Below are 26488 nucleotides of genomic sequence, written 5' to 3' on the forward strand. Positions count from 1 at the left end.
GGACAGCTGGCCAGGCAGGGGAGCAGTCTTTTGAACAACATGGAAAAAGAAATGAGTAGGTGGAACCGTTGAAAGAAAATGACTGTCAGAGTGGTATTTTAAATCAATTAAAATAATATTTTAAGAAAGAGAGAAAGTAAAGGCAAATGAAGACCATTACCAAACCTTCACTAAAGGAACTTCTGAAGGATGTACTTCAAGAAGTAAAGATCCCAGGGCAACATATCCAAGAAGAGGAAATGGTGAGCAGACAAAATGGAAAATGTGTTGCTTAATCAAAAAAATGAACAAAATAAGAAGAATATTCGATATGTGGCAGATGCTAAAAAAATAAGTTTTGGATCACTCAGTCATGTCCAACTCTTTGTGATCTTATGGACAGTAACCCACCAAGCTCCTCTGTCCATGAGATTCTCCAGGCAAGAATACTGGAGTGGGTAGCCATTCCCTTCTCCAGGGGATCTTCTCAAACCAGGGATCGAATCCAATCTCCTGCATTGCAGGTGGATTCTTTACCGTCTGAGCTACCAGGGAAGTTTAAAAAAAAAAATAGGGCAGAACTAAAATAGCATGATAAGTAAGGAAAGTGTTTAAAGGCTTTGAGGCTTTTTGGAGGGCTGTGGCCTAAGAGTAACCACTAAGAATAGTATAAAATAAAGAATAAAATTGAGGGAAAATTGCCTCAATCAATCAAAAGAAGAAGAATGCATAGATAAAAGGACAGAGAACAAAAACAATACAAAAGAAACAAGTCCAATGATACCAATAATCATAATGACTATAAAGGGCTTAAATTTGCCCTTTAAAAACAAAGATTATGGGGGAAAAAAACAAAGATTATGGGACCACAATGAAAAACAAAAACAAAACCATTCCAGTTATACACTATGAGACATATCCCTAACTCATAAAGACATGCAAATTTTGAACAAAAATACATAGAAAAAAAGGCACCATAGACAAATAGATGATGGACAAAAAACCAAAACAAAATACCAAACAAAAAGAGTTAAAGACTATCATTATTAGCACTAAAGAAAATTTATTACATCAGGAGTACATAAAATTATATTAAAGACATTTGCAGCACATTTATTGATAAAGCCAAAGTATTTAGATATATGTAAAGAATGCCATAAAATCACTAACAGAGAAAAAAAATACAGAAAAATGGACAAAAGACACAAGCATGTCACAGATATAAAAAACAAATGGCAATAACTCTATGCCCACAAAGCTGACGTTGTATACAAAATAGATCAATTCCTTCAAAGACATAATCTACCAAAATTCATAGAAGCTAGAAATAACCTGAATAGGCCTATATCTATTAAACAAACTAAATCAATAATTAAGAACCTTTCAAACAGAAAGCACCAGCCTAAAAGGGTCCCCTGATGAATTCTACCAAACATGTAGGAAGAAAGTATACCAATTCCCTACAATTTCTTTCAGAGGATAGAAGTAGAGGAAATGCTTCTTAACTTATTCTATGAGGTTGGTATTACCCTCACACCAAAAACAGACAAATAATTATCAAGAAAAGAAAATTACAGACAAAGTTTATATCTCTCATAAACATATATGCAAAAATACTCAACAAAAATTTAGCAAATTTAGTCCCAAAAAGTACACCTATTCATAATAAAAACTCCCAGTAAACTAGGAATAGAGGAGACTTTCTCAACTTGATAAACTATCTACAAAAACCTACAGCTAATTTAATCATAAGAAACTTGAAACTTTCCCACTAAGAATCAGGTATAAAGTAATGATGCCCCCTTTCATCCCTCTCTTTTTTTTTTTTTTTAATGTACGGAGTTTCCATTTTTAATATTTGGTTAAACAAAATACATCTTTTGTAAACAAACCCAGCACAAGGCCAACAAAAAGGAAAAGCAAGAGAAAAACAAAAAGCCTAGGGTTGCCCCTGACTGGGTGTCAGGGTCAGGCCGGCCCACTTCCTTAAAGGAAGTGGGGCTTTCTGCCCTCGGGCATCAGCATAGGTCCCTGTTCCTAAGCACCAGAATTGGATATGAACAGAGGAACCAGCCCTGAAATGGTTAAGCGTCTTTGCATATCCCATTGGCTTATGGACTCCAAGTGCGTGAGGACTCCTTTGAAGTGCCATCTGCACAGGCCCAAGCAGACTGGTGGCGAGGAGTTTTCTCCTCCTCCCAGGAAATGGCTTACATCATTGACAGTGCCAATGGACCCAAGGTCCTGCTTGTGACAGTCAGCAAGGTTGGCTGTAACTTCTGGCTGGTGGTGGTTGGAATGTCATTGTGCAGGGGTGACGAGCTCCCTGTGGTGCCAAGCAGGTCTGGTGTAGAAAATGGTGCAGAAGAGACTGCGGCCACTTGCTGAGAGGGTGAAACGCAGTAGCTGCTTGGTGGCCTCTGTTACTCAGCGTTAAAAAAATGGCCTTGTGGGATTGAAGATACATGTGCAGAAAAAGTGCTGGTGTAAACATGCACTCCAGTCACAGTGGGGAGAAAGCCTCAGCTTCATCCCGTTAAGCTTGCTCAGGCTGGACATGCAAGCCCCAGGCTGGCTCTGCTGCTGGAGAGGAGCCTGGCCAGTGGGGCAGCTCGCAGACCTGCCAAGACCATTGATCTGTGAAGGGCTGGACAGGCCACCCCTGCCTGCCCCCTTGCCTTGAGACAACCATGGCCCCTTTGGTGACAGGCGGTGTAGTCTAACACTTATTTCTCCTCCTCTTGTTTTCCAAAGTTACCAGGAGAAAAGTGGCCTACAGCTATTTAAAGAGGTAGGGGTGGGTCAGTTCTCAGTTATCGGTAAAAGAAACTCCAGAGATGACAAACCCAGGTCCTAAGCAGGATGCACGTATCTACCCAGCGTGAGGGCTCTGCTTCTGGTCACCAGAATGACTCCAAGCCTAGGGCTTCTAATTCGAGCTGCTCCAAATCTCTGAGGGCTTAGCTTCACAATACTTCCCTTGCCCAACGCTGTCTCAAACTAGTAGAATTTGATGGTGAAGGCAGTCTTATTTTTTTCTGATTTTACCAGGGTGGGTCAGCTGGGAAAACTGCCCTTTGGCCTGTCTTGTGTCCCCAAACCTCCTAAACCAGTGCAGTGAAGTGGCAGGGACAATGCTGGAGTGAGGCAGACAGGCTGTCCGTGCCTGTCCCTAGTCTGGGTTTGGCCACATCCTCAGGTATCTAGCTCACCCTGTCATGTTAGAATACTGCAGGATTCCACCACCCGGCATGGAATATTAGAGAACTTTTCATTATAAAACTTCAAGGATGGCCATAAACCACTCTTAAAAATGGGGTCAGGGTGGCATAGAGGGTTGGAGGCAGCATGCTGTACAGCTGCTGCAGTTAGGAGATGGTTTCCTGAGAGGCCTTTCTGTTCTGAGGCCTTCCAACCAGTCCCGTGGGCTTTGGACTTCGTGTTCAGACTCACTGGTTGCCAGGAAAGGGGAAGGGGAGGCAGCATCTCCAGGTGAGTCAGACAGAGCAGCAGTGAACTCCAGCAGAGCCTCTGTCAAGTCCTCATAGAAATGGGGAAAGGAAGCTAAGACCCACCTTTCTTTCTCTTTTACATAAAACCAAGGTCTCCACAGCTCGCCCTAAGCACACAGAGCTCCTACTTTCTTTTTCCAGGAGCGAGTAACGCTGGTTGGTTCTTGTAACAGTCCACATGTCTGTCCTATTGCACTGTCAAATTGGAGGGAAAAAAAGACCCGGTGAGATGTTTGGGGAAGTGGCAAGGGCAGACCCACGGTAGAGGCCACAGCACATCACGGAGGATTTCAGGGGGCTGAGGTGAGGGGAGGCTGGGCGGGACTGCATCACACATCAGCCCTCCAACTCTGATGGGCCTCCACCTCTTCTGGTACCACCAGCAGGAGTTCACAGTTCTTTCCTCGCAAATGATGTTTTAAAAATTTCCTGAGCTCGCTCTCGCCTCCAATCCATTCGGGCATCTTCAGTTTGGAGTCGAGGTTGTAGTAGGCACCTCCCACCTCTCAAACACAGATCCAGTGCTGCCTTTTGAGTGGCAGCTTCAGGGGACCCCAGCACAGGCTGGAGGGCAGGTTCATGATGAAGCCCATAACGTTTGTGAGAGCAATGGCGCCGACATCCCTGCGCTTGTCCCACCAAACAGCTTCATAGCCTTTGGTCTGAAGTGCTGCCATAATGACGTTCACATCGTAGTTCCCATTTCCCAGCATGCTCTTCTTGTGGGGGGTCACCATGGTGTTTGGAGATAACCTCTGGAAAATCTCTTGTAGTGTTTCCCGGGTGAAGGCATTGCTGTCCTGGAAGACGTTATTGAGGGCGTGCAGAGCACAGAGCTCCCTGCGCTGTTTCTCATGGTAGATTTGTGGGGGTGCTGCCTGGGGCAGCTCCAATGATTCAGATTTGACCTTGTCTCCTTTCCATGGCACGCAACTCATGTTTTTCCTTTTAGGTTCCAGAGAGGGCTAAAAACACCCCACCCTTCCCTCCTGAGGAGGAATGTAAGCTTCTCAGTCTTTTGAGAATTCCTGAGGCCCACCTTACTTTCTGGTGTCCATGATTTATGCTTTGTCACGGGGAGAAGAAAAGGTTGGACTCAAAAGGAAAAATAATCCCCCTCTTCTCAACAGAAAGATAACTTTTGGATTAGTGTATTTCGCCGCCACTGTCAAAGTGCAGAAGTATTAAAAAAAAACCATGTAAAATCAAAGACCTTGTTTTCCTTCTTCCACCCCCTCCAAAAAAACCCAACGATTTTCTAGCTGTATTTTCTCTCTGCAAATGCCAGTCAGGCCTCAAGGCAGGAGGACCGAATGGAATCGGTCACATCGCTCCTTTTCTTCCATTTCTTTGGAACCACAAAGCCACTGGCTCGGGAGACAAGGCCTAAGCTGCAGATAAAACACAAATTTCGAGCAGCTAACAAGGGCCGACCGGTGTGGGCTCGCGGGCCCTGCTGCGGCCTCGGGGGAGGCTCTCCATCCTCTCGGGTGTGGCGGGACCTCGAGGGGCCGAGGCGAACGCAGCTCCTTCAGAAAGCGCGAACTCGCACCCTCTCGACGCAGCCCGCTGCAGGACGCCACCTGGAGCTGCGGGCCGCCACCTGGGCCGCGCTCGGGGCAAGCGGGCGGGCGGGCCTCATCCCTCTTTTTCAACACTGAACTGGAAATCCTTGCTAATTCAACAAGGCAAATGAAGAAAACAAAAGGTATACAGATTGGGAAAGAAGACAGAAAACTGTCTCTATTCATGGATGACGTGATCATTAAAAGTTTCTGTTCTGCAGAAGACAATGTCAAGAAAATCAGAAGACAAGTCACAGACTGGGAGGAAATATTTGCAATTTAATCAGACACCTGATTAAAAGACTGTTATCCAAGATATACAAAGAATTCTTAATACTCAACAATGAGAAGATAAACAACCTAATTTTAAAATGGACCAAATATTTTAACAGCCGTCCCAACAAAGAAGACATACAAATGGCAAATAAGCATATTAAAAGATCACATGTCATCAGGAAAAAATGCAAATTAAACCAAGATACCATTACACATCTATTAAAATGGAGAAAATCCAGAACACTTACAAAATAAAGTGTTAATGACGCTATGAAGCAATAGTAATTCTCATGCTGGTGGGAATGCAAAATGGTACAGCCACCTTGAAAGACAGTTTGGCAGTTTCTTACAAAACAAAACATATTTTTATCACGATTCAGCAATTATATTCCCTGTTGTAGTTCAATCACTAAGTTGTGTCCAACTCTTAGTGACCCCATGGACTGCAGGACGCCAGCTTTCCCTGTCCTTCACTGTTTCCTAAAGTTTGCTCAAATTCATGTCCATTGAGTCAGTGATGCCATCCACCCATCTCATCCTCTGTCTACCCCTTCTTCTCCGGCCCTCAGTCTTTTCCAAAGAATTGGCTCTTCACATCAGGTGGCCAAAGTATTGGAGCTTCAGCATCAGTCTTTCCAATGAGTATTCAAGGTTGATTTCCTTTAGAATTTAGTTTGATCTTGCTGTCCAAGGACTCTCAAGAGTCTTCTCCAGAACCACAATTTGAAAGCACCAATTCTTCAGCACTCAACCATCTTTATGGTCCAACTCTCAGATCCATGCATGACTACTGGAAAAACCATACCTTTAACAATACAGACCTTTGTCAGCAAAGTGATATCTACCCAACAGATTTGCAAAGTTATGTTGACTCAAAACCTGCACAAAGATGTTTATCACCAAAACTTGGAGGCAACCAAGATTTCTACCAGTAGAAAGTAAATAAATATGGACATATAGACAATGGAATATTTTTCAACATTAAAAATAAACAAGCTTTCAAGTCATGAAAAGACATGAAGAAATTTTAAATGCAATAACTAAGTGAAAGAAGCTAGTCTTAAAGGCTACATATTTATGATTCCAGCTATATGACTTCTAGAAAATGCAGAACTACAGAGACAATAAAAATATCAATGGTTTTGAAGTGGGGGGTGAATAGGTAGAACACAGAGAATTTTTAGGACAAAACCTCTGTAGTGTATTATAGTGATGGATTTATATCCATAGAATGTACAACACAAAAAGTGAACCCTAAGAGGAACTTTGGACATTGGGTGATTATGATGTGTCAATGTAGGTCCATTCGTGATTTTTAAAAAAAAATGTACCATTCAGAAGAGTGATATTGGTAATGGGGGAGAATATGCATGTAAGGAGCACGGGAGCAGATGTATGGGAAATCTATACTATCCTCTCAATTCTGTTGTAATGCTAAAACTGTTCTAAAAAATAAAGTCAAAAATGGCACACAAACATTTGAAAATTTGCTCAAATTCATTAGTAATTTTGTAACACAAATTAGTCATAATGCGATATTACAAACCAACTAGGTTGGTAACATCCAAGATGTCTGAAAATATCAAGGATCAGAGAGTGAATAGATATATAGGAACTTTTACACGCTGCTGGTAGGACAGCACATTTTCAGTCTCTTTGAAAAAAATTTGTGTTTCCTAGTAAAGTTCAGGGTATACACCCTCTATGCCAGCATTGTCGTCAGTACATATCTCTCCAACAAAATCTTGCAGGGAGACATGTATACATAATACAGCAACAAAAACAAAGGTAGCAAGATTACTTCAGTCCTTACTTCATTTTATCTCGCTTATTAATTCTGGTATTTCACAAACATTTACCGAAATTCTGCTCTCACTGTAGAACTGCACAAGGAAGAAACTCTAAGAAAATCAAGAAACCACAATCTATTTATTGCTTTATATATCTATTAACACATGTAAAATAGCATATATACATAATGTAATACTCTGCATGTTTGTTTCAGCAGGAACGTATGCATGTTTTAAATGAAGTGGCTTTGAGAACATGGAGAAAGAGTGAACAGTTGGGTCTGGAAAGGAAAACAGTTGATGGAAAGACCTCAGAGAGAAAAACAGTGAGAGGCTATCACCATTACTTAAACCAACACCTTTTGCTTCCTGAATTAAAACAGGACCATCCAGCCAAGAAACTAAAAATACTGCTCTTCAAAATGTGCTGAGTTAAGATGTTCTCAAACCTTAAATATGCCCCAGTGGTAAGATTGAAACTTTGGCAATTAGAGCAGCTCTCTCTGAGTTGCAGCACATCATTTAGAAAATACTGCTTCAGGTTAAATATCAGGAAGAATTTGCTGACAGCATGGAAGGGCCTTGAAGAAAACTGGGGAATCTTCTCAGGATCTCTCTTAAAATATCCCTGGAGCTAATCAGTCTGGAACCTAAAGACATTTCAGTGACTTCTGCATGTCATGCTCATACTTATGTTTCTCTATTTGCTGAATTTATAGGAAAGGTAGATTTCTTTTTTTAGATCCATAACTTGATCATCAATAATAATGATCTATTTTTTGATCAATAATAACCTTATTATTCCATTTAATTTAATCAAAACTTCTTTGTTCAGTTCCTAACATATTCCAGAAATGCTGTGAGGTCTCCAAAATACAAAAATGAATAAGACACAATTCCTGTCCTCAAGGAACTCAGAAATCAGTAGACTAGCATGTAATCCAGTAGGTGATTAATAGATTTGCTAATTGTAACATCAGAAATATGTTTACAAAGCTGAAAGGGGGATCAGGAGACCTTCCCCAAAGAAGCAAAATGTGAACTGGATTTGAGAGACAAAGGTTATGGTTGAGATATTAGGTAATTAAATGAGAGAAAAAAGTAGCAATCCCTACTCTCACGGAAGCAGGCTAGAGTATCAGAATGAGCTTTTTGTGAAGCAGAGCTGGGCTTGAATCCAAAGTCCTGCTGTTTTTATTACAAGCTTGAGCAACCTACTTAAATGCTTCACTTTGTGTGTGTGTGTGCGTTAACAAGGACACACGTGCCACTTGTTATACTATGCTCATGGATTATGCCTTGGTTGTTGTCATCATTTTTTTCAGGCAACAGGGGGAAGACACATTTCTGTGGGTAGAGAGAATAGAATATCCCCTAAAAGGGTAGATGATCCCCCCACATCATGCTTGACTTTTGAGGGAATTTCATAAACTGTCCACGCCCTGGATATGCACTTGTCTACATGTCTCTTCTGAATCTTCAAAATTAAAGGCCAGTGTGTCTTAAACCTGAAGATTTTATGTTCTGTGGTATAACTGACATTGAGACAGATAAGGCTTCAGAGTCTGGGGAATGATTTAGGGGAAAAACCACACAAATTGCTTAAATATGTCCTCTCCTATAAAATGAATGCAATAGATTTTCTTACAACATTTCATTTTCCAGTAATGCCAAGCATCCACTGTCTTACATCTTTCTGTGTCCCTGCTCACGGTCTTGAGGTACTCAAAATTTGTGCAGTGTTTTCAACAAAAACACAAATAGATATGAGTCTGGCTACTTCATTTTAAAAATGATAAAAAGCATTTTCTACTTTTTTGAAAAAGAATTTTTCTAAATCGAAATACATTGCCTGCAAAATATGCAACAAGTGACATTCTAATAAAATACAAAGAAACTATGAAAACAGTTGCATGATGATGAAGGATAAGATTTGCATACAAAATAAACTTGGGACTCATTCTAGCCATTTTAAGTCTTGCTATTGTTTGAACTGAAGTGAGAGGCTTGAAAAAATTAAGCATCAGCCTTAAAAAAACAAGAAAAAAAGAATTTAGACAAAGTTCTATACAACTAGATATTGCTTTATAGATGTTAATAACAACAGTTATAATTGACAGTGAATTATTTTAAGTTAAATATTTAGTTTTTTTCCCAAGATCATGATAATTCATTATATGTAGTTCCCTTAAAATGTGTAAACATGATATATAAATTAATGGTTTATTTCTAAATCTAATTAGTCTTTAAGAGTTTTAATGACAATTCAGTAGCCGATGCCTTCATAGAGCCAAATTTCTCCATATTGTAAATAATCAAAAATATCATCTAATAACTACAATAATTTTTAAAAGGTTATCTGATTTAGCAATACTTTCTATTAAAAGCAAACTACCTGAATAATGTAATTCATAAGTAAGCAAGGAATAAAGGCAAGGAAATAAAGGCAAGGAAAATAGATAAGAATAAAAATAAAAATTAGTTGTATTATTCATTTAAATGTCACTGGATAATTTACTATGCAAAATAATCATTAGGCTTAATAACCATTGATATTTTGCTAATGTGAAGTATTGTAAAAGCATTTGTACACATTCTTTAAAATTTCTTTGTTATGAAGGTTATGTTATGAAGGGCTATTCGTTTCAGAATGCTGCTATAAAAATTATACCAATGTGTTACTGAACAATTTTGAAGTTCAGAAATCCAGAATAGGTCAGCAAGGCTGTGGTCTCTGTGAAGATTCTAGGGGAGAATTTATTTCCTCTCCTTTTCTATTCTATAAAACAGCAGTCCCCAACATTTTAGGTAACAGGGACCAGTTTTGTGGAAGACAATTTTTCCACGGACAACAAGTGTGGGAGGGTGTGTGTAGGGGGTGGGAGTCATGGTTCAGGTGGTAATCGAGCCATGGGGACCGACAGGAGCAGCAGACAAAACTTCCCTCGCTCACCTGCCACTCACCGTCTGCTGTGCAACCAGGTCTCCAACAGCCCGAGGACCAGTCGTGGTCCATGGCCCAGGTTGGAAACCCCTGTTCTAGAGTCTGCCTGCATTCCTTACCACTCTGACTTTTGTGTGTTGTCACATCTCCTTCTCTGACTTGCCTGCCTTCCTCTTAAAAGGATCCTGATGACTATACAACTGATCATTCAGGATAATCTCCCCATCTCAAGGTCTTTACTTAATCACACTCACAAAGTCTCTTTATCATATAAGGTAATGTACCCACAGGTTACAGGGATTATAGGGGCTGCTATTCTGCCTGTACAGATAAGACAACTTTTTTTTTTAAGCTTGCTCTGTTAAATTATAAATGTAAGTGTATGTTGTGTGGAACTCCAAGTTAGACTCTTGTTCTAAACTCTGCAAATGTTGGGGTTGGGCCTGATGTTCCCCCAAAATGACAGTCTAGATGATAGGAGGGCACTGAGATGATAAGTTAGGAATTGGGCTATAAGAGTCAATATGGAAGAGAGAATTCCTATATCTCTTTCAGCCTAGACTTCAAGCACCCTGATGATGTTGAGAGTGCCTTGGAATTCCAAGGGTGAAAAATGTTCCAAGCCCCGTGGAGGTGGCCAGAGAGTTGATTGCTGATGATATCCACTGCAAAGAGGGGGCTATGCATTGATGATGACTAAGCAAAATCCAGCTTATTACTCTTTGTTGAACACTTTCTATGAGTCAGGTGCTTTGCTAACTGACTTACTTTCGTTGTCTCACTTAATCTTCACAACATTATTATTATGGCTGCAGAGCTTTCATGTCAACATGATTAAGTGACAAGCTGGATTCAAGGTCTAGTTCGTCTGGCTATAAAACTGCTGCTTTTAGCCACTATAATACATTTCCATATTTGATGAATCACTGTATCTAATGACACATTACTGGCAAAATTAATTTTCCTTTTATTATGGATGAGCCATTAGGAAAGTTAGTTTAAATGTTACAACTGCGCCATGGCACTTAAGGGTTTATTTAGCTTGCATGGTAGGTACATGGAGGAGTACTGCCTGAGGTCAGTAGGACGTACCAAAGGTGATCAGTGAGAGACTCCCTCAGACAGTGATTATCAGGCTTTAGCAAACTTCAGAATCACCTGGAAGGTTTATTAAAAACACAGGTTGTGGGTCATACACCTAGATTTCTAATTTCATAGGTCTGAGGTGGAGCCAGTAATTTTCCTTTTAACCAGTTCTCCATTGACATTGATACTCTAGCTTGAAGACCACACTTTGAGAACACCATCCAAAGGAAAAGAGTTCCCTTGAGGAAGAAGAATCTCAGTACATGAGTGAAACCAACAGGTATCTGCCATGGTTTTCCCAGGGAGATTCACCCTCTGTTGCCAAACCTTGAATTATTAGGGTTTGTCTCCTGAGACTGGAGGTTTAAACCAAGCTTAGAATTATGAGTGGAATTTTGATAGCAAGGAAGGAGAAAATGAAAAGGGGTGTGGCAAGTGGGAGGAGGAATCTCAGGCTAAAACAAAGGATTTACATATGGGGGTAAGCGGGGTAATAGGTTGAAAGACAGTTTTAGTGCAGACCTTGGAGAAGGTCACTTAAAGCAATGCCATAACACCTTATTTTAACATGAGTTTTTACAGCTTTCAAAGTACTTTAGCAAGCACCACCATTTTTCAAGTGTTTGTGGAGCACAGACTACTCAGTCCACTGTATACTGTAAGTTCTGGAGAGTAAAGAACAGGAGAATTTTAACCATAAACCACTTTTTGTCACCTTCGATGACATATTTCTAAAGCCTTCAAGAAGACTGAAGTTCTGAGTGAGGTTATGCATCATTTTGCTGGCAAAAAAGTACAAATTCCCAAACTCAAACTGCAAAAAGAGAAAATCAAAATCTCACTCTCATCTGTTTGTACATTACCTTTGGATCTTCTATTTTCTCTTTCCTTTTTCACTTTCTGTCCACTTTTGATAAATAGTTTATACTAGTACAGAGACATTTTCAATTGCACATAAAAAAAGCATTGTTCACACCATATCATCCCATTCCAAATGGGATAATGTCCTCATAATCTCTCACTCTGGCTACCACAGAGTATAGTAAGGGTCAGAAGGAGGGAGATTAACCAAGGGACACAAGGGGGAATAATAGTCTCAATTTGAAGATGGTGAATTGATAGCAGATCAGGAGAGGATATCTCATTTTCATGAGTGTCCTTAGTCAAAGTCGGTGAATTAGTCATTTGGGATTTATGGCCAATGAGATTGAGTGTAATCTCACAAAAAGGAAGGAAAGATAAATACAACCTTCTTACCCAAACATAGAGCAGATTTCAAAATTAAGAAATATATTTCTTACCCTGTGTACAGAATAACTAAAAAAGTTCACTGATCATTACAGTTCAGAATAGCTCTACCCTGTTGTGGTGGATGATCCCCGCCTCAGGCTGGTGCACCTCTCTCCCATTTGCTGTAAGTAGAGAGAACAACACGGAGAATTCTCCTGAACCAAATGAAAGCACCTTGTCCAGGAGGTTATACCTCCCTCCACTCTCCACCACAGTTGACTCGGTCAATGACCTGCTGGCATCAGACATACAAGGCCAGTCCCCTTGCCTGAACATGAGCTCTGTCATGTCACTTATGTTTTAGAGTACCTTGTGGGATCAGACTGAAGCCAGTCTCTACTGAGATCACATTCTTTATTTTAATTGAAGTAAGGTTGATTTACAAAATTGTGTTCATTTCAAGTGTACAGCAAAGTGATATATATTTATATATATACAATTTTTATATTCTTCTCCATTACAGTTTATCATAGGATATTGAATATAGTTGCCTGTGCTACACAGCATGACCTTTTTGTTTAACCATTCTACATATAATATTTTACATCTGCTAATCCCAAACTCCCAATCCCTACCTCCCCCACTCCCCTCAATGGCAACCACAAGTCTCTTCTCATGTCTGTTTCTGTTTCCTAGATAAGTTCATTGTGTAAGACCACATTCTTGCTTGGCAATTTTCCCCTCCCCTGTTATGTTTTCCTCACTTACTGAGGGCTCATTTCAAATAAATTTCTTAAGCATGGATTCCTACTTCAGGTTTTGTCCTGAGGAACCCAATCTAAGACAGTTGATACCAGAAATGTTCCTGGAAATCAGACTCTAAAGATAGGAATTCGGAATTAGACCATTTTCCTGCTGGATGCCAATAGGAACCTATCACTGCTGACAGATAAAAGTGGGGATAGTCCTTGGAATGCTGGGGCGTGTTTCATATTTCCACCAGTGGTCATCCATGATGGGATACAGGTGGAAGGGGATGCAATGGCTGGAGCAACACCTTTAGTATTTTAGTGGTCTGTGTGCGTGTGTGATGCTAAGTCGCTTCAGTTGTGTCTGACTGTTTGTGACATTATTAACTGTAGCCCACCCAGCTCTTCTGTACATAGGATTCTCCAGGTAAGAATACTGGAGTGGGTTGCCATGCCCTTCTCCAAGGGATCTTCTTGACCCAGGGATCAAACGCAATTCTTTTATGTCTCTAGCACTGTCAGGCAGGTTCTTTACCACTAGCACTACTTGGGAAGCCCAATGGTCTGAGGAAATACTAACTTATCAGTTCAGTTCATTTCAGTCGCTCAGTTGTGTCCAACTATTTGTGACCCCATGGACTGCAGCACATCAGGCTTACCTGTCCATCACCAACTTTCGGAGTTTAATCAAACTCATGTCCGTTGAGTCAGTGATGCCATCCAACCATCTCATTCTCTGTCGTCCCCTTCTTCTCCTGCCTTCAATCTTTCCCAGCATCAAGGTCTTTTCCAATGAGTCAGTTCTTCACATCAGGTGGCCAAAGTATTGGAGTTTTAGCTTCAGTATCAGCCCTTCCAATGAATATTCAGGACTGATTTCCTTTAGGATGGACTGGTTTAATCTCCTTGCAGTCCAAGGGACTCTCAGGCATCTTTTCTAACACCACAAAAGCATCAATTCTTCGGCGCTCAGCTTTCTTTTTTTTTTTTTTCTTCATTTATTTTTATTAGTTGGAGGCTAATTACTTTACAATATTGTAGTGGTTCAGCTTTCTTTATAGTCCAACTGTCACACCCATATATAACTACTGGAAAAACCATAGCTTTGACTATACAGACCTTTGTCGGCAAGATAATGTCTTTGCTTTTTAATATGCTTTCTAGATTTGTCATGGCTTTTCTTCCAAGGAGCAAGCATCTTTTCATTTCATGGCTGCAGTCAACATCTGCAGTGATTTTGGAGCCCAAGAAAATAAAGTCTGTCACTGTTTCCATTGTTTCCCCATCTATTAGTCATGAGGTAATGGGCCCAGATGCCACGATCTTAGTTTTTTGAATGTTGAGCTTTAAGTGTTTTCACTCTCCTCTTTCACCTTCATCAAGAGGCTCTTTAGTTCCTCTCCACTTTATGCCATAAGAGTGATGTCATCTGCATATCTGAAGTCATCGATATTTCTCCCGGTCATCTTGATTCCAGCTTGTGATTCATCTAGCCTGGCACTTCACATGCTGTACTCTGTACACAATTTAAAAGCAGGGTCAAATATACAGCCTTGACATACTCCTTTCCTGATTTGGAACCAGTCCATTGTTCCATGCCCAGTTCTAACTGTTGCTTCTTGATCTGCATATGGGTTTCTCAGGAGTCAGGTAAGGTGGTCTGGTATTCCCATCTTTTGAAGAATTTTCCGCAGTTTGTTGTGATCCACACAGTCAAAGGCTTTGGTATAGTCAATAAAGCAGAAGTAGACGTTTTTCTGGAATTCTCTTGCTTTTTCTACAATCTAAAGGACTTTTGTCAATTTGATCTCTGGTTCCTCTGCCTTTCCTAAACCCAGCTTGACCATCTGGAAGTTCTCGGTTCATGTACTGTTGAAGTCTAGCTTGGAGAATTTTGAGCATTACTTTGCTAGCATGTGAAATGAGTGCAACTGTGTGCTAGTTTGAGCATTCTTTGGCATTGCCTTTCTTTGGGATTGGAAAGAAAACTGACCTCTTCCAGTCCTGTGGTCGCTGCTGAGTTTTCCAAATTTACTGGCATATTGAGTGCAGCACTTTCACAGCATCATCTTTTAGGGTTTGAAATAGCTCAACTGGAATTCCATCACCTCCACTAGCTTTGTTTGTAGCGATGCTTCCTAAGGCCCACTTGACTTACTATAACACTAACTATAAAACTGGGGAATTGGTTGGCTGTTGCTAAGCATCATTGATTTAAGAGAGAAAAATGACAGGCTTGGATCTGTTAATTTTAATCAAAGTGTGAGAGTAGGAGGGATTCCTGGGTAGCATTCAAAGAGACCTTCTGCTCCTGTAGCTGGACAGCAGTCATATCAATAGTAAAACAGGGACAGAACTTAATTTTTGGCAGAGCTTCAGAGCAGGCTGAATCTCAGCCTAGGCAAGTCTCTAACACAAACTCAGAGCCCTACAGGAAAGGAAAGGCATCCTGACACTGGGAAGGAGATATCTGTGAAGACATGGCTAAGAATCTCAAATCCTGAGGTTATCCTGAAACCTATGGGCCTGAAGAAATCACTGTGTGTGTGTGTGTGTTCAGTCATTCAGTCATGTCTGATTCTTTGGGACCACATGGACTGTAGCCCTCCAGGCTCCTCTGTCCATGGGATTCTCCAGTCAAGAATATCAGAGTGGGTTGCCATGCCCCCCTCCAGGGAATCTTTCTGACCCAGGGATCAAACCCACATCTCCTGCAAAACCACTGAGCCACCTGGGAAGCCTGAAGAAATCACCAATCCCCCCTCCCCCACTGGAAGACAGGCAGACAGACAGACACACACACACACACACGCACACACTTGGAAGTTATACAAAGGCCTCAAATGTGGCAAGTGCCTTGGAAGATGTTTATTACACTTCTCAAGATTGGCTCTGCCTCCTCTCTTGACTCATAACTATAATCAAATCTTAGCATAACCTAACTCAGGAAATGCGGAGCCAGATAAAGCAGAGGAGAAAGTATATGCCTAAAAAGCTTCAGGACTTGGATAACACATTACCATCAGGAACCAAGAGCAGTCCTTGATAAGGCTAGATCAAGAGGGGACAGATCAATCAAGCTGGATTAGGGAGGGTTTTGCAATGTGGTAGTATTTTCCAGTGATACAAGATTCAACGCCCTAGCATGGGCGCTAGTGGTAGTTGTAACAGGATGTTGCAAAGGCCCTTGAAGTCTGCAGAAAAAATCCTATATTAATCAGAGTAGTGAAGTGAAAGTCACTCAGTCATAGTCGACTCTTTGCGACCCCATGGACTGTAACCTGCCAGGCTCCTCTGTCCTGGAATATTCCAGGCAAGAATGCTGAAGTGGGTAGCCATTCCCTTCTCCAGGGAATCTTCCTTACCGAGATCAAACCCAGGTCTCCTGCACTGCAGGCAGATTCTTAACCATCAGAGCCACTAGGGAAGCCCGAACAAAGTAGAGATGCCAGAATTGCTGTAGCAAAACATGGGGTAAGGGTTTAAAAAGCAGAGAGAAGTACACATGAGGTCCTCTATAAGACAGAAAACCCTGTAGCTCTTCTTAGGAAGGCACAGCAGATACTCCTTTTATAGAGGCAATAATTTTAACAGACAACTGGGAATATCTGTGATAGTACTACGTTCTCTAATAGCAATAGGATCTGGAAACGGCAGAGGCCAGGTGGCAACACATAACCAGTAGAAGGGAAGTGGACTGAATTACTAAAAAATGTAGCAGGTTCAGAATATCAGCAAGGCCTAACCCACATAAATATATGGAAATAGCTCATAAAACCCAGGGACGAGACAGATGGGCAGTGCAAAAGGGTATAGACACACACATATACAATAGAGATTAAGAACTGATGAGATGTTTGCTGTCAGCCACCCCCAACGAAAACTTGTGTTCACATGTCCAGTTCTCTGACCCAAAACATATTATCTAAAGGAAAGTCCCTGCAACACCACAGCTAGCCCTCTGGATTGCTCAGATCTCTCAAAGCTATTGAACTCTACTTTAAGAGCAGAGGTGTATAGAAGTCAGTTGATAAATAGCATCCTAACCCTGTTTGTCTCACAGTGGTCATTCTCCTGGTTTCCAAATGCACATTTGGGATGAACATACTTAGCAACTGGCAGAACACTATCTTTATTCCTTGGAGCATAAAGTTTTGTAGGAAAGACAAGAGAAGATCCTGGAATTTCTCCACCACCTCTTCACAAGGATAATAGTTGTTTTAAAACTGATATCACATCTCTATTAGTTTCATGGGACTATTGTAACAAATAACTATAAACTGGATGGCTTTAAACAACAGAAATCTATTCTCTGACCATTCTGAGGGCTGAAAGTCTGAAAGCAAGGTATCAGCAGGGTCATGCTCCCTCCAGAGCCTCTATAGGAGACCTCTCCTGGCCTCTTCCAGCTTCTGGGAGCCCCGAGACATCCCTTGACTTGTGACAACACAACTTCCATCTGCCTCCTTCTGTCTTCTCTCGAGCTATCTTCCTCTGTGTCTGTATCTGTGTCTGAGTCTCCTTCTTCTTATAAGGATACCAGTCTAGAAGAAGGGCCCATCCTACTCTAGTATGAGTATTTCTTAACTCATTATGTGAGAGTTGGACCATAAAGAAAGCTGAGCGCCGAAGAATTGATGCTTTTGAACTGTGGTGTTGGAGAAGACTCTTGAGAGTCCCTTGGACTGCAAGGATATTAAACCAGTCCATCTTAAAGGAAACCAGTCCTGAATATTCATTGGAAGGGCTGATACTGAAGCTAAAACTTCAATACTTTGGCCACCTGATGCAAAGAACTGACTCATTGGAAAAGACCTTGATGCTAGAAAAGATTGAAGGTGAAGCAGAAGGGGACGACAGAGGATGAGATGGTTGGATGGCATCACCAACTCAATGGACATGAGTTTAAGCAAGCTCCAGGAGTTGGTGATGGACTGAGAAGCCTAGCATGCTGCAGTCCATGGGGTCACAAAGAGTCGGACATGACTGAGCGACTGAACTGAACTGAACTGAACTAACTCATTATATCTACAATGACTCTATTTCCAAATAAGGTATGTTCACAGGTAGGACCTCAAATCAGTGGCACCTTCAAAATCTTAAAGAACTCAGGAATGGTAGTCCCCAATATAACCTTATTTAACACACTAGGTCTGGCCTCTGCAAAAGTTAGCTAGACCACAGAAAATTACAATGGACTACAACAAATTGGAGAAAGAAATGGTAACCTACTCCAGTATTCTTGCCCGGAGAATATCCATGGACAGAGGTGTCTGGTGGGCTACAGTCTATGGGGTCATAAACAGTCGGACACAACTGAGAGACTAAGGACTAAACACAAGTTACACAAGCGGTCACTTCAATGGCAGCTGTTGTGTCCTGTGGTATATTTACCAGAGCAGATGCATACAGTCCTGACAATTGTTTTCTTCTTCATTCTTATCAGGGAGAAGAGTCGGAAGCTCCAATTCACATGGACAGTGTACATCCACTGTCTTGCCGCCTTGGGGCTGTTTTAATTCCCCTGCCCTCTGTAATAATATTACCAGAAGAGCCTTCTACAAAGGTTCTGCAGATTATCACACTGTTCCACTATATTGACGATGCTATGTTAATTGCACCCAATGAGCAGGAAGCAGCAAGTTTCCTGGATGCCTCAGAAAAACATATGTGCTTCAGAAGGAGATAAAATTCAGAAAGGTTTAGGAGTCTGGCACACAGGTGAAGTTTCCAGGGGTCCAGCGTTATGGCCACCCTGCAATATTCACTTGAAAGTAAAGGATAAGCTATTACCTTACATCTCTTAGCAGGAAAAAGAATTATAATGCTTGATAGGCATCTTTAGTTTTGAGAGGCAGCATATAACACACTTGAGCATACTGCTATGATCCATTTTTCAGATGATGTAGAAAGTTGTTGAGCAGAGCCCAGGACAAAAAAACGTTCTGCATAAGGTCCTGGATGGCTGCTTGGGCCACATAACCCATCATACTGGAATTACTTGTGGTAGTAAAATACATTATGTATAGTACACACTCAGACAGTAAAGAATTCACCTGCAGTGCAGGAGACCCGGATTCAATCCCAGGGTCAGGAAGACCTCCTGGAGAAAGGCAATGGCTACCCCTCCAGTATCCTTGCCTAGAAATTCCCATGGACAGAGGAGCCTGGTGGGTAAAGTCTGTCGGATCACAAAGAATCGGACACAGCTAAGCGACTGAGCACAAGCACACATAATCAAACCAACTTCTTTACTATGATGTGACTATAAGATATCTACTATGTCCTTTACCATTAGGGAAGACAAGCGAGGTTCTCTTGCCTCACTACCCCCAAATATGATTGGTCTTTTACAGTATTTTCCTGACCTCCCAACTATTCAGAAGCAAACTTTGCAGGGCTTCCATCAAAGCCCCCAATTCCCAAGCTATGATAAAATGGTTATTATATTTATTTCCTGATTATTAGTTTTCCCTTCATCATGTCATTTTCATTCCATCATTCTTTTCTCTTTTTTGCCTTTGTGCTAATCCTGGGTTGGCTGTTTGGTTGGTTGGATTATTTTTACTTAGGTATAGTAGATTTACAATATTATATTTGTTTCAGACATACAATATAGTGATTCATATTTTTATAATTTTACTCTATTAATAGTTATTATAAACATAAAAGCTCTAATTCCTTATACTATATGTAATATACCCTTCTTCTTATTTCTACTACACAGAGTAGTTTATATCACTTAATCACATACACTTGTCTTCCCTCTCCCCATAGGTAACTACTAGCTTATTTTCTATATCTGTGAGTTTGTTTCTTTTCTGCTACATATATCCATGTGTACTATTCTTTTTTTTTAGATTCCACATATAAGTGATATCACACAGCATTTGTCTTTGTCTGACTGATTTCACTTAGCATAATACCCTCCAGGCCCATTCATGCTTTTTCATATGGCAGAATTTCATTCCGTTTATGACTGAAAAGAAAACTCAGCAATGGCCACAGGACTGGAAAAGGTCAGTTTTCATTCCAATCCCAAAGAAAGGCAATGCCAAAGAATGCTCAAACTAGCACACAGTTGCACTCATTTCACATGCTAGCAAAGTAATGCTCAAAATTCTCCAAGCTAGACTTCAACAGTACATGAACCGAGAACTTCCAGATGGTCAAGCTGGGTTTAGGAAAGGCAGAGGAACCAGAGATCAAATTGACAAAAGTCCTTTAGATTGTAGAAAAAGCAAGAGAATTCCAGAAAAACGTCTACTTCTGCTTTATTGACTATACCAAAGCCTTTGACTGTGTGGATCACAACAAACTGCGGAAAATTCTTCAAAAGATGGGAATACCAGACCACCTTACCTGACTCCTGAGAAACCCATATGCAGATCAAGAAGCAACAGTTAGAACTGGGCATGGAACAATGGACTGGCTCCAAATCAGGAAAGGAGTATGTCAAGGCTGTATATTTGACCCTGCTTTTAAATTGTGTACAGAGTACAGCATGTGAAGTGCCGGGCTAGATGAATCACAAGCTGGAATCAAGATGACCGGGAGAAATATCGATGACTTCAGATATGCAGATGACATCACTCTTATGGCATAAAGTGGAGAGGAACTAAAGAGCCTCTTGATGAAGGTGAAAGAGGAGAGTGAAAACACTTAAAGCTCAACATTCAAAAAACTAAGATCGTGGCATCTGGGCCCATTACCTCATGACTAATAGATGGGGAAACAATGGAAACAGTGACAGACTTTATTTTCTTGGGCTCCAAAATCACTGCAGATGTTGACTGCAGCCATGAAATGAAAAGATGCTTGCTCCTTGGAAGAAAAGCTATGACAAATCTAGAAAGCATATTAAAAAGCAAAGACATTATCTTGCCAACAAAAGTGTGTATAGTCAAAGCTATGGTTTTTCCAATAGTATGGATGTGAGAGTTGGACCATAAAGAAGGCTGAGGGCTGAAGAATTGATCCTTTTGAACTGTGGTGTTAGAAAAGATGCCTGAGAGTCCCTTGGACTGCAAGGAGGTCAAACCAGTCAATCCTTAGGAAATCAGTCCTGAATATTCATTGGAAGGACTGATGTTGAAGCTGAAGTGCCAATACTTTTGTCATCTGATGCGAAAAACCAACTCATTAGAAAAGACCCTCTGGGAAAGACTGAAGACAGGAGGCAAAGGTGACGACAGAGGATGTGATGGTTGTATGGCATCACCAACTCAATGGACATGGGTTTGAGAAAACTCAGGGAAATGGTGATGGACAGGAAAGCCTGGCATGCTGCCGTCCATGGGTCACAGAGTTGGACACAACTGAGCAACAGAACAACAACATGTGTGTGTGTGTGTGTGTGTGCATGTGTGTGTGTGTGTATGCTACATCTGCTTTCTCTATTTGTCTGTTGATGGACACTTGGTTTACTTGCATAACTTTGCTATTGTAAATAGGGCTGCTATGATCATATATTGGGGTATATGCAAATATTCCAATTAGTGCTTTCATTTTTCTGAATAAGTACCTCGGAGTGAAATTGTTGGACCATGTGGTAGTTCTATATTTAGTTTTTTAAGAAACTCCCATACTATTTCCATAGTGGATGCCCATCCATAATTCTTACTTATTACATATATTACACATTCCCTTATAGTCCACAACTGTCCACTTAGTTTTAACTTAACATGGCACTAGAGGTAATGAATCCATCTGCCAATGCAGAAGACACAATAAACATGGGTTTAGTCCCCATCAGGAACATCCACTGGAATAGGAAATGGCACTTCACTCCAATATTCTTGCCTGGGAAATTCCATGCACCAAGGAGCCTGGCAGGCTACAGTCCATGGAGCCACAAAGAGTAGGACACAACTGAGCAACTGAACAATAACAACAAATAATTCAGGATAATCTTTCCATCTCAAGGTCATTCATATTAATCAAACTGACTGTTTTTCCTAACACAGGTGTGAACTACATCTTGCTATCTTGGTTGGATACAAGATTCTAGGTTGTAGTCTTTTTTCTTAGTTGTCTGTACATTATCCCCTCCTACTATTTAGTTTTTCATGTTGAAGATCAATAATCAAATCTCATTTTACATTTTTTCTTGTAACTGAATTGTTCTTTCCTGCTGAAAGCTTAAAAACATTTTTCTTATATGTACTTAAAAATGCAGGTACTTTACTACAGTGTATCTAGATGTGAGTCTGTTTTCATCAATCTTGCCTTGAATTGTAAGCCTGCTCAGCTTTCAGACACAAGTCTTTCTTAAACTCTGGGAAATACGTGTCTGATAATTATTTAACTATTGCCTACCTTCCATCTATTTCTTTTTCTTCTTCCAGAACTCCTTATCACTTACATATTAGGGCTTACTGAGCTAAATTTCCAGTATTTTTTCTTTTCTTAAAAGATTTTTATGTCCTTGTATTTTTCTCTGACATTTGAGCTAGTTCTACCATTTCATCTTTCAGAACTATTAGTTTCTGTATGTGTGTGTGAGTTGTGTGTTTGTATATGTCTCTATGTGTAAAATATCAAATATTTTATTGTTTTAATTTATATGCTGAATATATTAAATGATTTTTATTTCGAAAAGTCTTTCTTTATGTTGTACTTGAATGTCAAGTACTTTGTTTTTGCCTTAAGTCTTTGTCTTCCCTAATAACTCCACTTCACAGGAGCCTCCTGAGTGTTTTCTCCTTGTTCTTCTCCTTCTATCTTTGGCATGATTGTGACATAATTCAAGGCTTCTTTCTTATCCTCCAGGATCTGTCTACTGGCAGAAGAAGAAGAGATCAGAAAGGATGAGAAATGAAATGTATTTAAGCCACTGTCTTCCCAGCATCTTTAGAAATGTTCTCTCATTCTTTTATCTGCAACATCGTATTTTTAAGAGGGCTGAAGCAAATAAGCAAAGTGTCAACACTTGTTAAGTCTAGATAGCAGGTATATCAATAGATGGTGAATGTTTGTTGAATTATTTTCTGTACATTTAGTTTGTTTGAAGCATTTATAAACAAAACAAACTATCAAAATGTTAATGTTATATTTATTCTGATAACTTATTAAATTTTTCTCTCTCCTCTGAAGCCCAGACCCATATACCTCCAACTGGTAATGGCCATCACAAACCATCGGCACCTTCATAGTTAACTTGTCCAAAATGAGTCTTTTGGATTAAACCCCTCAAAATCTTCCCCCAGGTATTTCTAATTTCAACAAATGGCACCAATATCAATGCAAGCAAAAAGCAGAGAATTGGTTGTTGATGCCTTCCTTTCCCAGACCTCTGCATGCATCCCCTAGCAAGCCCTATCAACCCACTTCTAAACATGAATTAAATCATTCACTTCTCTCCATCTCTTCTGGCCTCATCCTGCTTCAAATGACTTGTCTGCATTCATCTCTGCTTCCACTTTGTCCCTACAATTCATTATACCTGTACCCAAAACATTATTCTTTCAAAGTCAGATCCTGTCATATTTTTTGTTTAAAACATCATTAAGACTTCTCACTGCTCTTTGTTGTTCAGTCACTAAGTCATGTCCAATTCTTTGTGACCCCATGGACTGCAGCATGCCGGGTTTCCCTGTCTTTCACTACCTCCCTGAGTTTACTCAAACTCATGTCCATTAAGTCAGTACTGCTACCCAACCATCCCAACCTCTGTTGTCCCCTTTTCCTCATGCCCTCAATCTTCCCCACCATCAGGGTCTTTCCCAATGATCCAGTTATTCGCATCAGGTGGCCAAAGTATTTGAGCTTCAGCTTCAGTCTTTCCAATGAATATTCAGGGTTTATTTCCTTCAGGGTTGACTGGTTTGATCTCCTTGAAGTCCAAAGGACTCTCAAGAATTTTCTCCAGAACCACAACTCAAAAGAAACAGTTATTCCGTGCTCAGGCTTCTTTATGGTCCAACTTTCACATCTGAACCTGACTGCTGGAAAAACCACAGCTTTGACTAGATGGACTTTTGTCAGCAAAGTGATGTCACTGCTTTTTAATATGCTTCCTAGGTTTGTCATAGCTTTTCTTCCAAGAGCAAGTGTCTTTTTAATTTCATGGCTGCAGTCACCATTCACAGTGATTTTGGAGCCCAAGAAAATAAAATTTCCCAGTTTCCACTTCCCCCCATCTACTTGCCATGAAGTAATAGGCTCAGATACCATAATCCTAGTTTTATGAATGTTGAGTTTTAAGCCAGCTTTTTCATTCTTCTCTTTTACCCTCATCAAAAGGCTCTGTAGTTCCTCTTCACTTTCTGCCAATACAGTGATATCATCTGCTATCTGAGGTTGTTGCTCATTGCTCTTAGAATAAAACAAAACTCCTTGTAATAGACTACAAGTGAGTATCTGATCTAACTGCTCCTTTCAAATCCCAACTTCCATCTTCCTCCCCCTTGTTTTCTGTGCTCCAGCCACACTGGTCTCCTCTCTCCTATTCAAATATACTAGGCTGTTTCCTAACCCAGGGCTTTTATAGTTCTATTTCCTTTGCCTATTAAGAGTCTGTATCCACTTTTTTAATAGATTAACTGCTTTTTATCATTTAGATATCAATCAAATATCATCTCCTCTTGGAAGTATTTCATAGTTCTCTTATCTAAGTACCATTCTTTGGCTCAGCTCACATTACTCTGTCAGATCACCCTGCTTATTTCCTGTTATCATTCTATAGTGTTCTGCTACTTATTTAAATCACTACTGTAATTAGATGGCACCTCCATGAACAGACTCATGCCTTTATCAATTAATTAACCACTTTACTTAGTATTGGATTAGTTAATATATATCACATAATAAGAAGACATAATGAAGGGATATTCAGCAGTCATCACACTGGCTGGCACACTCAGATGTAAGTACCTTGTACAAGTGAATCTTTCTTGTCTGAGGAACAACCAATTGACTGGCTTGGGCATTCTGCAAAACTCTTCCTTGCATGCAAAGTATGGCTAATAGTCATTGTGAATAATAATATGTTACGTTTAACAGATCCAGCTGTAAACAACGTATTTATATAACTTATTTATACTTTTAAATGACTGCCGTTGTGAGACTCATGATCTGGGCGTTCCCTTTATGTAAACCTCCACTACAATTATATACTTCCCCCAGTATTATTTATGATACAGCTTCAGCTACTGTATCAGAGAGAAGCCCAAAACAACAAAAGAATTGTATTTACTTCACATGAAAACGCAGTGTGGGTGGTAGCTCTCTATGAAGCTATCACATGCTCAGGGCCCTTCAGCTTTGCTGTTTCATCAGGCCCATGGCGTTACCTTGGCCACAAGGTACAATAAATCTCACCGCTGCACACCCATTCCAGTCCACAGATACGGGGGAAATGGAAGTGAATGGACTTTGATTTGGGGGATGATCTCCCAGAACCTAGTGTATGTAGGTTCCAGCCAGACTAAGAGGAAGCTGCAAGAATGGCTTTGAAAGAACTATCTGTTTTCTGGGGAACTGCATGCTCAGTTACAATGCTAGCTTTCTTGTTGTTGTTAAGAAGGAAAGGATGGATATTAGGAGTTCTCTCCTATGAAAAAGTGAAAGTGTTAGTTGCTCAGTTCAGTTCAGTCGCTCAGTCGTGTCCAACTCTTTGCGACCCCATGAACCGCAGCATGCCAGGCCTCCCTGTCCATCACCAACTCCCAGAGTCAGCTCAGTCGTGACCAATTCTTTGTGACTCCATGGACTGTAGCCCGCCAGGCTTCTCTGTCAATGGAATTCTCCAGACAAGAATACTGGGGTGGGTAGCCATTCCCTTCTCCAGGGGATCTTTCTGACTCAGGGATTGAACCTGCATCTCCTGCACCCTGGTAGATTCTTTACCATCTGAGCCACCAGGGAAGCCCCATATACCTCCTTAGAAAGGAAGCTTCATAAAAACAGAGAATTTCTCTATTATATTCCACGGTATCTCAGCTCCTAGAACAGTGTCCTAGCACATGTGTCCTCTGACCATTTTCCTAGACTTTGTCCTGACTCAGCCATCATCATTGCTCACCTGGACTAAAGCAAGTCTAAATTACCTTTCTGTCTCAATATCAAAACCACACTGCCATCAAAGTAGGCTATTTAAAATAAGAACATTTTTGTTTTATTGCATTTTTTAAAGTCCTTCAGTAGCTTACCAATATCCTCAGGATTGGATGCAGCGTATGAGTAGAGCCTTCAAGGCCCTTGCCAACTGTATCTCACCAGGGTCACCCTGTTCCATGGCCAAATACAACTAAATATAGTCCCTTCAACATCCCATCCTCTTTCATGCTTTTATGACTTTACACACATGTTGTCCAATCCAGGAAGAATGGTCACTCACTCTTCTGCATCCCCACAG

General features: G+C 40.6%; 1 protein-coding gene and 1 pseudogene across 2 annotated transcripts in view; both read right to left on the reverse strand.

Moving 5' to 3' along the window:
* PDE4B (phosphodiesterase 4B) overlaps positions 1 to 26488 on the reverse strand; it is a 649316-nt gene that overhangs the window by 485214 nt on the left and 137614 nt on the right. The gene's annotated exons all lie outside the window — the stretch shown is intronic.
* On the reverse strand, positions 3724 to 4644 carry LOC122676892 (annotated as a pseudogene).

Source organism: Cervus elaphus, chromosome 20, assembly GCF_910594005.1.
Source record: "Cervus elaphus chromosome 20, mCerEla1.1, whole genome shotgun sequence".
NCBI classification, from domain to species: Eukaryota; Metazoa; Chordata; class Mammalia; order Artiodactyla; family Cervidae; genus Cervus; species Cervus elaphus.